The sequence below is a fragment of the Jaculus jaculus genome, chromosome 8 (genome assembly GCF_020740685.1).
Source record: "Jaculus jaculus isolate mJacJac1 chromosome 8, mJacJac1.mat.Y.cur, whole genome shotgun sequence".
Lineage (NCBI taxonomy): Eukaryota > Metazoa > Chordata > Mammalia > Rodentia > Dipodidae > Jaculus > Jaculus jaculus.
In genome coordinates this window covers 111,228,563-111,243,165 of record NC_059109.1, presented here as the reverse complement: position 1 = coordinate 111,243,165, position 14,603 = coordinate 111,228,563, and the positions used below count along the sequence as shown (strand labels likewise).

Below are 14,603 nucleotides of genomic sequence, written 5' to 3'. Positions count from 1 at the left end.
AGAAGATGTAAAGATACCCTTTTTCTGCTGGAATGAGAGATAAGGCACAAAGAGAAAATAGGACCATAACCCCAACCATCTATAAAGTCTTGATCTCAGATTTCTCCCATCAGGGCTATTTGCAGAAGCAACAAGCTTCCCAGCTCTAAGCAGACCAAGAAGTAAAACTGAAATACCTATTTGAGCCGGCGAGCCACACCTAAATCTTACGAGAATGGGCATTACCAGGGCCTTCAGCCACTGCAAACAAACTCCAGACACATGTGCCCCTTTTGCATCTGGCTTACATGGGTCCTGGGGAATTGAACCTGGGTCCTTTGGCTTTGCAAGCAAATACCTTAACCACTAAGCAATCTCTCCACCCCTAAGCTCATTCTCCGGCTGATGCTTTCTACCTGCTGTGGCAGATTGTGATGTCCAGTCTCTGCTCATGCCATGCTTTCCCCTACCATCATCAAGCTTCCCCTTACGACTGTAAGCCAAAATAAATCCTTCATCCATCAGTCAGGTGTTTTGTCCCAGCAATGTGAAGGTAAACTACAATACCGTATCTTGCTGAGTTCCCATTTCAAAGATGAGCAAGAAGGCTCAAAGACATAAGTGGTCTCAGTGGTTAAAAGTCCCTGCTCGCTGGGCATGGTGGTGCATGCCTTTAATCCTAGCACTTGGGAGGCAGAGGTAGGAGGATCGCCATGAGTTCAAGGCCACCCTGAGACGACATAGCTAATTCCAGGTCAGCCTGGGCCAGAGTGAGACCCTACCTCGGAAAAAAAAAAAAAAAGTCCCTGCTTATAAAGCCTGACAGCCTAGGTGCAATTCCTCAGTACCCAAATGAAGCCTGAGGCACAAAGTAGCACATGCATTTGGAGTTCGTTGGCAGTGGCAGGAGGCCCTGTTGTGCACATGGTCTCACTCACTTTCTCCCTCAATCTCAATCTTTCTCGCTCCCTCTCAAGTAAATAAATCACTTTTGGTGCATACCTTTAATCACAGCACGGAGAGGTGGGAGAGGGAGTGGAAAGAGGTAGGAGGATCTCTGTGAGTTTAGGACAGGCCTGGTACTACAGAGTAAGTTCCAGGTCAGCCTGAGATGGAATAAGACCCTGCCTCGAAAAAAAACCAAAAAATAAAAATACAAAATAAAGATCAACTTCCTCAAGGCCACAAAGTTACTAGGTGCAGGAGCAGCCTCAAACTCAGGTATTCATTCAGACTTCAATCAAGGTCTCTTGGTCTAAATGCCAGGATGCCCTAACAAATTTCCACCTAGTTATCCAGGGCACTATCACATTAACACGTCTCATCAGCTTAACCAACTCTGAAGCAACAAGTGACAGGGACCCCAGTGGACAAACAGGTCAGCTGAGGCCGGAGGAGGGAAGGGGTGTGTCCAAGGTCACACCGCGAGCCAGGGACAGCGCCGAAGTTCGGAAGCCAAGTACTTTTTTTAAAAATTTCCCCCGGGATCCCTTCCGAGCTGGAAGGTCAGACCACCGCCCCAGACACCCCAGGGGGCCTCCGAGCCCCGGGGCGGAAAGAGACTGGAGAGTCGGCGGCGAACGCGCGCGCCCGAGGAGAAAGAGGCCGTCTGGACCTGGCGAGGATGCCGGAGGCAGGGCAGAGGATGCTCCGGCTCGCAGGGCAGCCAAGCCAGCCAGGCGGCCTCGCGGGCCTTTCGGGACGACACCGGGCGCGCTCCGCAAGCCCGGCCCTGCCCCGCGGGGCGCCGGGCGCCTCCCCGACTCACCTGCCGGAGCCGAGAGCGGGCGGCGGCCGCGACGGCGGCGGCGACGGCGGCGGCAGCGGCGAACCCCAGGCTCAGCCATTCCCCGCTGCCCCGGATGGGGAGAGACCTCGGCCGCTCACTTCCTTGGCAACCCGGCTCGGCGACCCACTTCCTTAGCAACCGCGTCAATTTCAATAACTTTATTGGGACACCGGACGCGGACAGGCCTCGCGCGCGCAAGGGGGCGGGGCGGTGGGGGGGAGCCCTGGTGCGCTTGGCTGGTTCCCAGCGCGCGGCCGCCCGTCCGTCCGTGTGTCCGTCCGTCCGTCCTTCCTCCATCCACCCCGGCCGTGAGAGCTGGGCGCGAGCCGCCTGACTCCGTCCGCTGACATCTCGTGCCTCGGTTTCCCCATCTGTGTTAGGGAATGCAGTGCCTTTGTCACCCTAGGTGATTTCGCCAGCCTTCTGACCTTCCCTAAAGCTTTCCCGAGTATGATCTGACCTGTGGGTGTGTCTCTGTCTCCCCACACACATTTTTATTTTATTTTTTTCGGTGTAGGGTCTCACTCTGGCCCTGGCTGACCTGGAATTCACTGTGTAGTCTCAGGCTGGCCTCGAACTCACGGCGATCCTCCTACCTCTGCCTCCCGAGTGCTGGGATCACAGGCGTGCGCCACCACACTAGGCAGTTGCCTTCTCCTCCTTTTTTTTTTCTTTTTTCTTTTTTTTAATCTGTGATTTTTAGTATTGAATAGTACCCATTTAGGGTCCACCCAGCAACTTAAGCCAAACCCTTAGGAACCGTCCTTCACCCTTCACATCTAATCAACTACCGAGACACTTGGCCTGCCTCTCAAATATCTCTCCATCTTTAGTAGGACCACCCCAAGCAAGGGCAGGCCATCCTCATCTCTAGCCTACCTGCAGTATCTAATACATGCTTCTAGTCTTTTTTCCACAAGACAGCCAAGCGATAATTTTGAAACCTGAAACAGATTATGTCACCCCCTGGTTAGCATTCCTTCAAGGAACCCCACCACTCATGACCAAACAAAAAAAAACCTTGTTAGGTAGTGAGGTGCACCACACCTATAAGCCCAGTACTTGGGAATTCGAGGCAGGGGAGTCAGTAGTTCAAGGCTTCAGCTACATATCAAGTCAGCCTGAGCTTCATGAACTCCTATCTCAGAAAAAAAAAAAAAAAGCTGGAGGGGGGCTGGAAAAATGGCTCAACAGTTGTTTGCCTGTGAAGCCTAAGGACCCAGGTTCGATTCCCCAGTAGAAGGCAGATGCACAAGGTGGCACATGCATCTGGAGTTCATTTGCAGTGGCTAGAGGCCCTAGCACACCCATTCTCTGTAAATAAATAATATATATATATTTTTTTGTTTTTGTTTTTGTTTTGAGGTAGAGTCTCACTCTAGCCCAGGCTGACCTGGAATTCACTATGTAGTCTCAGGGTGGCCTCAAACTCACAGCAAGCCTCCTACCTCTCCCTCCCAAGTGCTGGGATTAAAGGCGTGCGCCACCACACCCGACTTTAAAGCCTTTTTTAAGAAAAAAATATTTTATGCAGCCAATAGGATCACCGTGAGTTCGAGGTTACCCTGAGACTACATAGTGAATTCCAGGTCAGCCTGGGCTGGGGAAGACCCTATCTTGAAAAAAAAAAGAAAAGAAAACAGAAAGAAAGAAAAAGCATTCAACAAAAAGGTCAGAGAAGGGGCTGGGGGATGGCTTAGTGGTTAAGGTGTTTGCCTGCAAAGCCAAAGGACCAAGGTTCGATTCCCCAGATGCACAAGGGGGCACATGCATCTGGTGTTTGTTTACAGTGGCTGAAGGCCCTGGCGTGCCAATTCTCTCCCCCCTTTCTTTGTCTAAATAAATAAAAATATTTTTTTTAAAAAAAAAGGTCAGAGAAAAGGAATAGAAAATATGGGGGAGACTTGCTGTTGTCTTGCTTTGTTTTTTGTTTGTTGGGGTTTTTTTTGTGGAGAAAAGGTGTGGCTCTGTGGTCCACGCTTCCTTCACCATTGTGATTCTCCTGTGTCAGTTTCCCACTTGAAAATATGGCTTTTAAAACAAATTATTTATTTAGCAATGCTGGGTATTGAACCCAAAGCGTGCACACAAGTACACTACCACTAAGCTATATGCCCAGCTATGTTTTTGATTTGTGGGTTGTTTTTTGTTGTTGTTAGTTTTTTGGTGATTTTTTTTGTGTGTTTTTTTTTGTTTGTTTGTTTGTTTTTTGTTTTTTTTTGAGGTAGTTTCTCAAACTAGTCCCAGCTGACCTGGAACTCATTTTGTAGTCCCACTCTGGCCTCAAACTCACCTTCCACCTCAGCCTCCCAAGTACTGGGATTAAAGATATGCACCACCACACCTGGATTTATTTTTGTTGTTGTTTTTTTGTTTTTTTGGGTTTTTTTTTTTTTGTTTTTCGAGGTAGGGTCTCAGTCTGGTCCAGGCTGACCTGGAATTAACTCTGTCATCTCAGGGTGGCCTTGAACTCATGGCAATCCTCCTACCTCTGCCTCCCAAGTGCTGGGATTAAAGGCGTGCGTCACCACGCCCGGCGGATTTTTTTTTTTTTCCAGGTAGAGTCTTACTGCAGCCCAGGCTGTCCTCAAACTTTGTTATCCTCCTGCTCCAAACACCCACTGAAAGGACAGTTGAGACTAAAATAGAGTAAAACTGCTCACGGTTAGGGAGACCCAACTACATGGTCCATATGCATGTTCATTCATAGGTATGTTTTGAAAAGTTGTTTTGAAGCATATAGACAGCGCAAGCTGGCACGTCCTGCTTCTGTAAGCCAGCTGCCCACTTGCTTGCTCAACCCTCCCCTTGGCTATGAACACTATAAAATGCAAGTAAAACTTCAGCTTAATACCGAAATTACTTTGGGGGAACAATCCCAACTTCGTTCCCCAGGAAACAAACTCCTCTGCTCTCTTTCATGCTGGCATTGGAGTGATCTTTTCAGAAAAGTTCCACAACACCACTTTGTGCATTTGGCTTTACATGGGTACTTGGGAATTAAACCCGGGTCATTAGGCTTTGCAGGCAAGCACCTTAACCACTGAGCCATTGCTTCAGCCCCTTTTGCCCTTTTTTTCTTTTTTTTTTTTTAGTTTTTCAAGTTAGGGACTCACTCTAGCCCAGGCTGACCTGGAATTCACTATGTAATCTCAGCGTTGAACTCTCAGCCATCCTCCTACCTCTGCCTTCTGAGCAAGCGTTGGGATTAAAGGCGTGTGCCACCAAACCTGGCTTCCCTTTTGCTTAGTCTTATTCAAGGAAATGACAACTAAAATCGTTGTCAAAAGCTGGAGAGATGGCTCAGCAGTTAAAAGTGTTTGCTTGCAGAGCCCGCTGGCCTGGGCTCGATTCTCCAGTACCTACATGCAGCTGCAAGCACAAAGTGGCACATGCTCACATGTTTCTGGAGCTCGTTTGTAGCAGCAAGAGGTCCTGGTTCATTTTGATTCTCTCTCTCTCTCTCTCTCTCTCTCTCTCTCTCTCTCTCTCTCACACACACACACACACACACACACACACACACACACTCTTAACTAAATAAATAAATGTTGGAATAAAGCAGCAATAAGGCTGAAGGTAATGGCAGATACCCTGTAGTCTCAGCTACTCAGGACACTGAGGCAGGAGGATCCAGGAGTTTAGCAGCAGCTTGGGCAACAATGAAATTGGATCTCTTAAGGAGAAAAAGAAAGGTGTTTTTTTTTTTTTCCTTCATTTATCAGAGAACAGGAAAAACCGAGAAAACCGAGGTGCCATTGCTGATGAGGCTCTGGTCTAGAGTCTACCCTTCACAAGCTGTAGAAAGCAATACAGAGGTCAGGGTTAGCAGCAGTTGTTCATTACAGAGTGACCAACTTGACGTGGCTTGTAAAGGACTTTCCCTGCTTAAGCACCAAAAGTACCCCACCCCCAAGACACTCTTCATGACACGTGCTCAGAAACTGCCGCTGCTTGGGCCCACAGGTAACTAACTAAAAGCAGGATAAAAGTCTGACATCTCTATCTTCATCTTGTGACTGTGTGTCTGCTTCCTTTGGCTGAACATACAGAGATAAGCCATTGTCCTTAACCTTTCCTCTCTCTCCCTCTCTCTCTCTCTCTCTCTCTCTCTCTCTCTCTCAGTATTTATTATTTATTTAACTATTTATTTAACTATTTATTTATTTAGAAGAGAGAGAAAGAGAAGGCCTGTGAGAGAGAATGGGCATTCCAGGGCCTCTAGTCATTGCAAATGAACTCCAAATGCATGTACCACGTTGTGCATCTGGCTTTACATGGATACTGGGGAATCAAACATGGGCCATCAGGCTTTTCAAACAAAATACTTTTAATCAATGAGTCTTCTCACCAGCCTCCCCTTAACCTTTCCTCTCGGTCACTTTGGATTCCAGGAAGGACAGACACAGCACTCCCTCCACACCTAGATGACAGCTTTTGTCCATGAGGAGGAGGCCACCTTGGGAGCATAGTCACCATCTTATTGGAGCCAGATTGTTCCCTCCAGACCCCATGACCAAACCAGAACTGAGATACGATAAAACAGACCACATCTTGACAGGACTAGGAAATTCTGCAAACTTCTCTCTACTTAAACTCAAAAGTTCATGTCAATATACTGAAAGTTAATATGGAGGGGATCACTGGATCCCTTTAATCTGTTCCTCATCTCAGCGTGGACACACTGAATAAATCTTTGCTTTTCACAATGATGTCTCTTTAGTTGGTCTATTGGGGACAGTTGATTGGGGGTAGCTTTTTGAGACTACTAGAGCCCAGGCTTGACTCTAAAACCTGCTAAACACACTGAGGTGACTGGCCAACTGAGTATGGTGTGATGGTTTTCAAATATAGTACCAGTCTGTTTCCATTCCTGGTATTTCTTTTTCATACCTTCTTCCATTTCCCATCCAGCCTGGAATGAGCCAATTATTGCTCAGTTGTTTTAGCAGAATAATCGAGAAAAAAGATGGAGTCCTGGACTGAGCAAATGGCTTGTGTGTAAGCACGTGGGCCTAAGGAAGCCTGAGAGGCAGACCACTAGAGTTTGAGTCTGAGGATCACATACATATCTGGGCATGGCCACACATGTCTGTAACCCCAGTCTCATAGGGGATCAGATACCCTAGAATAGCAGGAGCTCACAAAAAAAGGGGGAAGGGCTCTAGGATCCGTAGGAAACTTTGAAGAAAAGTGATGGAGTAAGACACCCAGAGTTCTGCTTCCACATGGGCACATGCATGGGCATATGCCACACATACACACACACACACACACACACACACACACTCAAAAAGAAAAAAAAAAAAACAGACTGAGTCCTAAAGTACAAAGGAATGGAAGACATCTTCAAAGTCAGAGTCAGACTTCCAAACCTCGCATTCTGGAAGTTTGTCAGTCCGATCAAGATGGAGAGAATGCAACTGAGGGAGGTCACCCATAGAGCTAGGACAAAAGTCCTGAGGGGAGGAATCACTTGTACAAGAATAGAGAGTCTTCCCACCACATCCCTCCTCTAGAGAAAATTCCAGCCTAGAAATGCTCTGTTCTAATTTCTGGATGCCCCATTGTGGCCTTCATTCTAGATCATAAAGACCAACTTAATGGGCTGGAGACATGGCTTAGTGGTTAAGGCACTTGCCTGCAAAGCCCAAGGACCCAGGTTAGATTCCCCAGGACCAATATAAGCCAGATGCACAAGATGAGGAATGCATCTAGAGTTTGTTTGCAGTGGCTGGAGGCCCTGATGCTCCCATTGTCTATCTGCACCTTTCTTCTATCTCTCTTTTTCAATAAATAAATAAAATATTTTTAATTTTTGTTCATTTTTATTTATTTATTTGAGAGTGACACAGAGAGAGAAAGAGGCATATATATATATATATATATGAGAGAGAGAGAGAGAATGGGCGCACCAGGGCTTCCAGCCACTGCAAACGAACTACAGACACGTGTGCCTCCTTGTGCATCTGGCTAATGTGGGTCCTAGAGAATCGAGCCCTCCTTTCTTAAAAATATTTTATCTGGGCTTGAGAGATGGCTTAGCGGTTAAGGCACTTGCCTGCGAAGCCTAAGGACCCAGATTCAATTCCCAAGTACCCATGAAAACCAGATGCACAAGGCGGCGCATGTTTCTGGAGTTTGTTTGCAGTGGCTAGAGGCCTTGGTGTACCCATTCTCTCTCTTCCTCTCTCTATCTTCCTCTAATAAATAAATAAATAAAGTAAATATTTAGAAATAAATAAAAGGAAAAAAAAAGTTTGGAATGTGGAGAATCTTTGTTGGGGCAGTGGGGGAAGGTGGAGCTGAACAGTGCCTCTGAGGGATGCTGTGCCCCCCAGCATTTTGACCAGACTGACCCAGTAGCACACGCATGACTTGACCGTCCTTATTTCTGGTTACTTCTAGAAGCCAGAACAGGACAGCACTAGTCAGAGAAGGAAGAAGCCTTCCTGATTTGCCCTGACATGGGCTCCAGGCCACCTGTCGACTCTGTAGGGAGAACATTAAAAATGTCTTGGTGACTATGACCTTTCCATTTCCCTACTGATAACTTTTCTGCTACCATCACTTCTAGTTTTATTTTAATTTTTTTTAATTATTATTATTTTTTTTTTTGAGGTAGGGTCTCACTCTAGTCCAGGCTGAACTGGAATTCACTGTGTAGTCTCAGGGTGGCCTCGAACTCATGGCAATCCTCCTACCTCTGCCTCCCGAGTGCTGGAATTAAAGGCATACGCCACCACGCCTGGCTTATTTTAATTTTTATTACCAGCAGAGAGATAGAAGAGAGAGAGAATGGGTATGCCAGGGCCTCTAGCCAATGCAAACCAACTCCAGATGCATGTGCCACCTTGAACATCTGGCTTATGTTGGTACTGGGGAACTGAACCTGGGTCCTTTGGCTTTGCTGACAAGCGCTTTAACCATTAAGCCATCTCTCCAGCTCCCTAGCTTCTTTGTAAAACAGGCTCTCATAGGTTGGTCCTTGACCATGCCCATCTTTGTAAATTATCTAACCTTTTTAGCTTCTGTGTTAGAAGCTTCTGTGTTTTTCAAGGTAGGGTCTCATGCTAGTCCAGGCTGACCTAGAATTCACCATGTAGTCTCAGGATGGCCTTGAACTCACTGCAATCCTCCTACTCCTGCCTCCCCAGTGCTAGGATTAAAGGTGTGTGCCACCACGCCCAGCTAAATTTTTTTTTTTTCTTATAACCTGATAAGCCCCTTTGGAAGAAGCTCCATAGTCCTGTACCTCACTGTTACTAACAAGACCCCATATCCCAGCAGCAAGCATATCAGTAAATGACCCAATCAGAATTACACTGAATGTGTCATGAAACAGCAAACTGTACTGTTTTCTCCTGGGATTACACCCCATTTTAGTGACTTGAGACAACTCATATCTCTTGTGACAGAAGAGGGCACTGGATACCTGGGGATTTGAAGGCACAAAGAGACCATAAGAGGGACTGAGGCCCAAAGCAAAAAAAATTAAAGCAGTTGGGTGTGGTGGCACATGCCTTTAATCCCAGCACTCTGGAGGCAGAGGTAGGAGGATTGCTGTGAGTTCAAGACCACCCTGAGGCTACATAGTGAATTCCAGGTCAGCCTGGGCTACAGCGAGATCCTACCTTGGAAAGAAAGAAAGAAAGAGAGAGAGGGAGGGAGGGAGGGAGGGAGGGAGGAAGGAAGGAAGGAAGGAAGGAAGGAAGGAATGAATCAAGGAAGGAAGGAATCAAGAAAGCAAGCAAGCAAGAAAGAAAGAGAGGGAAAGAGAGAGAGAGAAAAAAAAAGAAAAGAGAGAGAGGGAAGGAAGGAAAGTGAACAAGCCCTCTCTGTTTTCTCTTCACTGTGAGCAGCTCTATTACCTCTGCCCCTCACCTCCAAAAATGTATGTATGGGGCTGGAGAGATGGCTTTGTGGTTAAGGCGCTTGTCTGTGAAACCTAAGGACTCAGGTTCAATTCCCCAGGACCCATGGAAGCCAGATGCACAAGGTGGCGCATACATCTGGAGTTTGTTTACAGTGGCTGGAGGCCCTGACATGCCCATTCTCCCTCTTTCTCTCTCTCTCTTTTTTCTTCTGCCCCTCTCTCTCAAATAAGTAAATAAAATATTTTCTAAAAAATAAAGGTGGTCGGGCTGAAGAGATGGCTTAGCGGTTAAACGCTTGCCTGTGAAGCCTAAGGACCCCGGTTCGAGGCTCGGTTCCCCAGGTCCCACGTTAGCCAGATGCACAAGGGGGTGCACGCGTCTGGAGCTCAGTTGCAGTGGCTGGAAGCCCTGAAGCGCCCATTCTCTCTCTCTCCCTCTATCTGTCTTTCTCTCTGTGTCTGTTGCTCTCAAATAAATAAATAAATAATGAACAAAAAATAATTAAAAAAAAATAAAAGTGGTCAAAGGAAGAAATATGAACGGCATATAAGCATCTAAAAAGATGTTCTACGTCACTAGTCATCAGGGAAATGCAGATTAAAACGACATTGAGATTCCATCTCACTCCTGTCAGATTGGCCACCATCATGAAAACAAATGATCATAAATGCTGGTGGGGATGTGGAAAAAGAGGAACCCTTCTACACTGCTGGTGGGAATGCAATCTGGTCCAGCCATTGTGGAAAACAGTGTGGAAGTTCCTAAAACAGCTAAAGATTGATCTACCATATGACCCAGCTATAGCACTCCTAGGCAAATATCCGAAGGACTCATCTCATTTCCTCAGAAGTACGTGCTCAACCATGTTTATTGCTGCTCAATTTATAATAGCTGGGAAATGGAACCAACCTAGATGTCCCTCAACTGATGAGTGGATAATGAAGATGTGGCACATTTATACAATGGAGTTCTACTCAGCGGTAAAGAAAAATGAAGTTATGAAATCTGCAGAAAAATGGATGGACCTGGAAAAGATTATACTAAGTGAGGTAACCCAGGCCCAGAAAGCCAAGCGCCACATGTTCTCTCTCATATGTGGATCCTAGCTACAGATGACTGGGCTTCTGTGTGAGAATGAAAATACTTAGTAGCAGAGGCCAGTAAGTTGAAAAGGAGACATAAAGGGAAGAGAAAGGAAGGGAGGAGGATACTTAATAGGTTGATAGTGTATATATGTAAGTACAATGATTGTAATGGGGAGGTAATATGATGGAGAATGGAATTTCAAAGGGGAAAGTGTGGGGGTGGGGAGGGAGGGAATTACCATGGGATTTTTTAATAATCATGGAAAATGTTAATAAAAAATTAAAAATTAAAAAAAAATCTCTATGAGGGGCTGGAGGGATGGCTTAGTGGTTAAGTGCTTGCCTGTGAAGCCTAGGGACCCCGGTTCGAGGCTCTATTCCCTAGGACCCACGTAAGCCAGATGCACAAGGTGGTGCATGCATCTGGAGTTCGTTTGCAGTGGCTGGAAGCCCTGGCGCACCCATTCTCTCTCTCTCTCTCTGCCTCTTTCTCTCTCTGTCTGTCGCTCTCAAATAAATAAATAAAAATAAACAAGAAAAAATTTTTAAAAAATCTCTATGAGTAAAAAATCAAAAAACAAAACAAAAAAAAAGAGCTCAAGAGCCACTGGCTTGGGGAATCTAGATGACTATAAATACCTGGTGCCCCAAACCCTAAGCTGCATCTGTCCGGAGCCCAGAGGGTCTCCATTGCTTTCACAACTGGCGACACCGGGAGCTCATCTGTCCCTACCTGCAGTTTCCAGCGCAGCACCGTTTCACCGTTTATCAACGCAGCAGCCAAGTTCCCCGGGGCTGCGGCGGCCACGGCTGGATGGCCGGTGCCGAGGCTGGGGTTGGGACGGAGCTGAGGAGCCTCACCGCTGGTTCTGCCAGAAACCGAAGCAGAAACTTCTACGTGATCCCGGGCCACGGCGCCCGTTTGCCTGGACGTCAGCCTTTCTTGCCCTCTTCACCATGAGAAGCCACTGCCGTCTCTCTTCCCCTTCTCCTTCCATGGCTCCTTCTCCCATGTCTCCCCCGCCCTCCATGTCCCTTTTCCTGAACCGCCCCCAAAAGACTGGGGTAAGTGTTTAGCACAGGGAGAAGACAAATAAACACCGTATTAGTAAGAAAATAATAATAATAATAATAATGCCGGGTGTGGTGGCGCACACCTTTATTCCCAGCATTCAGGAGTCAGAGGTAGGAGGGTCACCTAGAGTTTGAGGCCACCCTGAGACTACGTAGTGAATTTCAGGTCAGCCTGGGCTAGAGCTAGAGCTAGACGCTACCTTGAAAAAAGAAAGGAAGGAAGAAAGGAAGGAAGGAAGGAAGGAAGGAAGGAAGGAAGGAAGGAAGGAAGGAAGGAAGGAAGGAAGGAAGGAAGGGAGAGAGAAAAGGAAAAGGAAAAGGAAAAGGAAAGGGCTGGAGATGTAGGGCAGTGGGAGAGCATTTGCCAATCACATCCAAGGCTCTAGAATCCATTCACAGCACCAGAGAGAAAGCAAAGCGCCCGCCTTTCTTTGGGTGTGGACCATGGTGTCCTCCACGTAAGAGGTCCTGCTGGTAAGTCAGCTCAGTCTTCTTGGAAATGTGATACTATTTGTGGAAGAGGGCTGACAAGAGGCTGTGTAAAAAGACTGCCAAAAGAAGTATTTTATTAGACTGTAAGGAGGGGCATGCCAGAGCCTTCTTCAGGAAGAAGTAAGATGCGGGGCTGGGACGAAGGCCAGGCCCCTCCTGAGAGCCTTGCTGCTTGGCTGGGTGCCCAGGTTCAGTACAGATGAGACTTTGGGACCTGAGGAAGGCTCAGAGGACTGGCATGGAGCTAATGGCTTCTAAATTCACATCTTTCATGGTTTTAAAGAAAGCTGGACTAGTGTTGGCTGCTAATTGCTTCCTCCTTGGGCACTTAATAGCTGGATGACCTCAAACAGGTTAGCTCTCCTCTCTGGACCTCACTTCCTTTGCACCCCCTCCTCCACCAAAGTGCTAGGGAAGTAACCCCAGGCCTTGAACTAGGTACACACACTCTACTGCTGAGCTAAATCCTTAGCCACTGGACCTCCTTTCCCTACTTGTCTCTGCAGGGTTGCTGTGAGGATTTGCTAAAGGAGCAAGTGGGGCCTGGAGAGGTGGCTTAGCCGTTAAGGCGCTTGCCTGCAAAGCCTAAAGACCTATGTTCGACTCTCCAGACCCCATGTTAGCCAGACATACAAAGGTGAGGCAAGTGCAAGGTCACACATGCCCAGTAGGTGGCGCAAGCGTTTGGCATTTGATTTCAGTGGCTGAGGCCCTGGCTGGCCGATTCTCTCTTTCTCTCTCTCACAGTCTCTCTCTAAAATAAAAAATAAAAAAGCCGGGTGTGGTGACACATGCCTTTAATACCAGCACTTGGGAGGCAAAGGTAGGAAGATCACCGAGGCCACCCTGAAATTACATAGTGAATTCCAGGTCAGCCTGGGCTAGAGTGAAACCTTACCTTAGGGAAAAATAAATAATTAATTAATTTTTTAAAAGGGTTGGAGAGATGGCTTAGAGGTTAAGGTGCATTCTTGTGAAGCTGAAGGACCCAGGTTGGGTTCTCCAGGTCCCACGTAAGCCAGATGCACATAGTGGCACATGCATCTGGAGTTCGTTTGCAGTGGCTAGAGGCCCTGGTATGCACAGTCTCACTCCCCCCCCCCCGTTTCTAATAAATAAATAAAAATAAAATTTATTTTAAAAAGAAGAAGAAGAAGCAAGTAGAAAACTTGTGCCCAAGTTTAAGGGATAGTAAACAGCAAGAGATGCTGAGAGTAATAATGTTAAAATCTCAGAGTCTGAAGGTCATAGAACCCAAGTAACCCAACTGGGACTTGTACCAAACCTCAGAACTGGATTTTTTTTGTCTTACATAGGTGTCCTCTGGGGCTTCTCACAGTGGCTGGCCCATCACAGCACACAGGACGTGTGTTTCCTAAGGCATACAATTCTGCTGGGCATGGTAGCACACATACATAATGTCAGCACTAAGGAGGCCTGCAAGTTCAAGGCCAATGTGGCAGTAGTCCCTGTGAGCTTGACTATCACCATGAAAACACACCTGTGGGTGTTTCCAGAAACAGCCATGAGACTATTTCCAGAAAGGTTTAACCCATCAAGGGAAAACCCTGAATCCCATGGGACAGGACTCCAGGTCAACAGAGGAGAAAGTGAGCTGAGCACCATCTGCCTCCTCCTCCTCCTCCTTCTCTCTCTCTCTCTCTCTCTCTCTCTCTCTGTCTCTCTGTCTCTCTCTCCTGCTTGACTACAGATGCAATGTGACTGGCCACCTCATGTTCCTGTCATCATGCCTCCCCCACCAAGATGGATTGTACCCCAAACACACCCTAAATAAATCCTTCCTCCCCTAAATTGCTTCTTTCAGGTATTTGGTCACAGCTACAAGGAAAGAAATGAATAGAGCCAGCCTGGAGTACATGGCAAGAGCCTGTCTCAAGGAAAACTAGGAAGAAAGAAAATACGCTATTATCACTTACTGCTCAAGTCAGCATTGAAAAAAAAAAAAAGTATAAACCAGTGTGGTGATACACGCCTTTAATCACAGCACTCGGGAGGCAGAGATAGGAGGATCACCCTGAGTTTGAGGCCAGCCTGAGACTACATAGTGAATTCCATGTCAGTCTGGACTAGAGCGAAACCCTACCTTGAAAAATAATTAAAAAAAAAAACTTTTCTAGCCCGGCGTGGTGGCGCACACCTTTAATCCCAGCACGTGGGAGGCAGAGGTAGGAGGATCACTGAGAGTTCAAGGTCACCCTGAGACTACATAGTTAAATCCAGGTCAGCCTGAACCAGAGTGAGACCCTACCTCAAAAAACCAAAAACCAAAAAACAAAAACAAAAAAA

General features: G+C 46.9%; 1 protein-coding gene across 1 annotated transcript in view; it reads right to left on the bottom strand.

The window, feature by feature from the left end:
* The window catches only part of Kif3b (kinesin family member 3B), a 59,103-nt gene extending 57,297 nt beyond the window's left edge, over positions 1–1,806 (bottom strand). The window contains exon 1 of the mRNA XM_045156399.1: positions 1,748–1,806. The gene's annotated coding sequence lies outside the window, so the exon portion shown is untranslated. The remainder of the gene's footprint in view (positions 1–1,747) is intronic.
* Between the last annotated feature and the right edge of the window lie 12,797 nt (positions 1,807–14,603).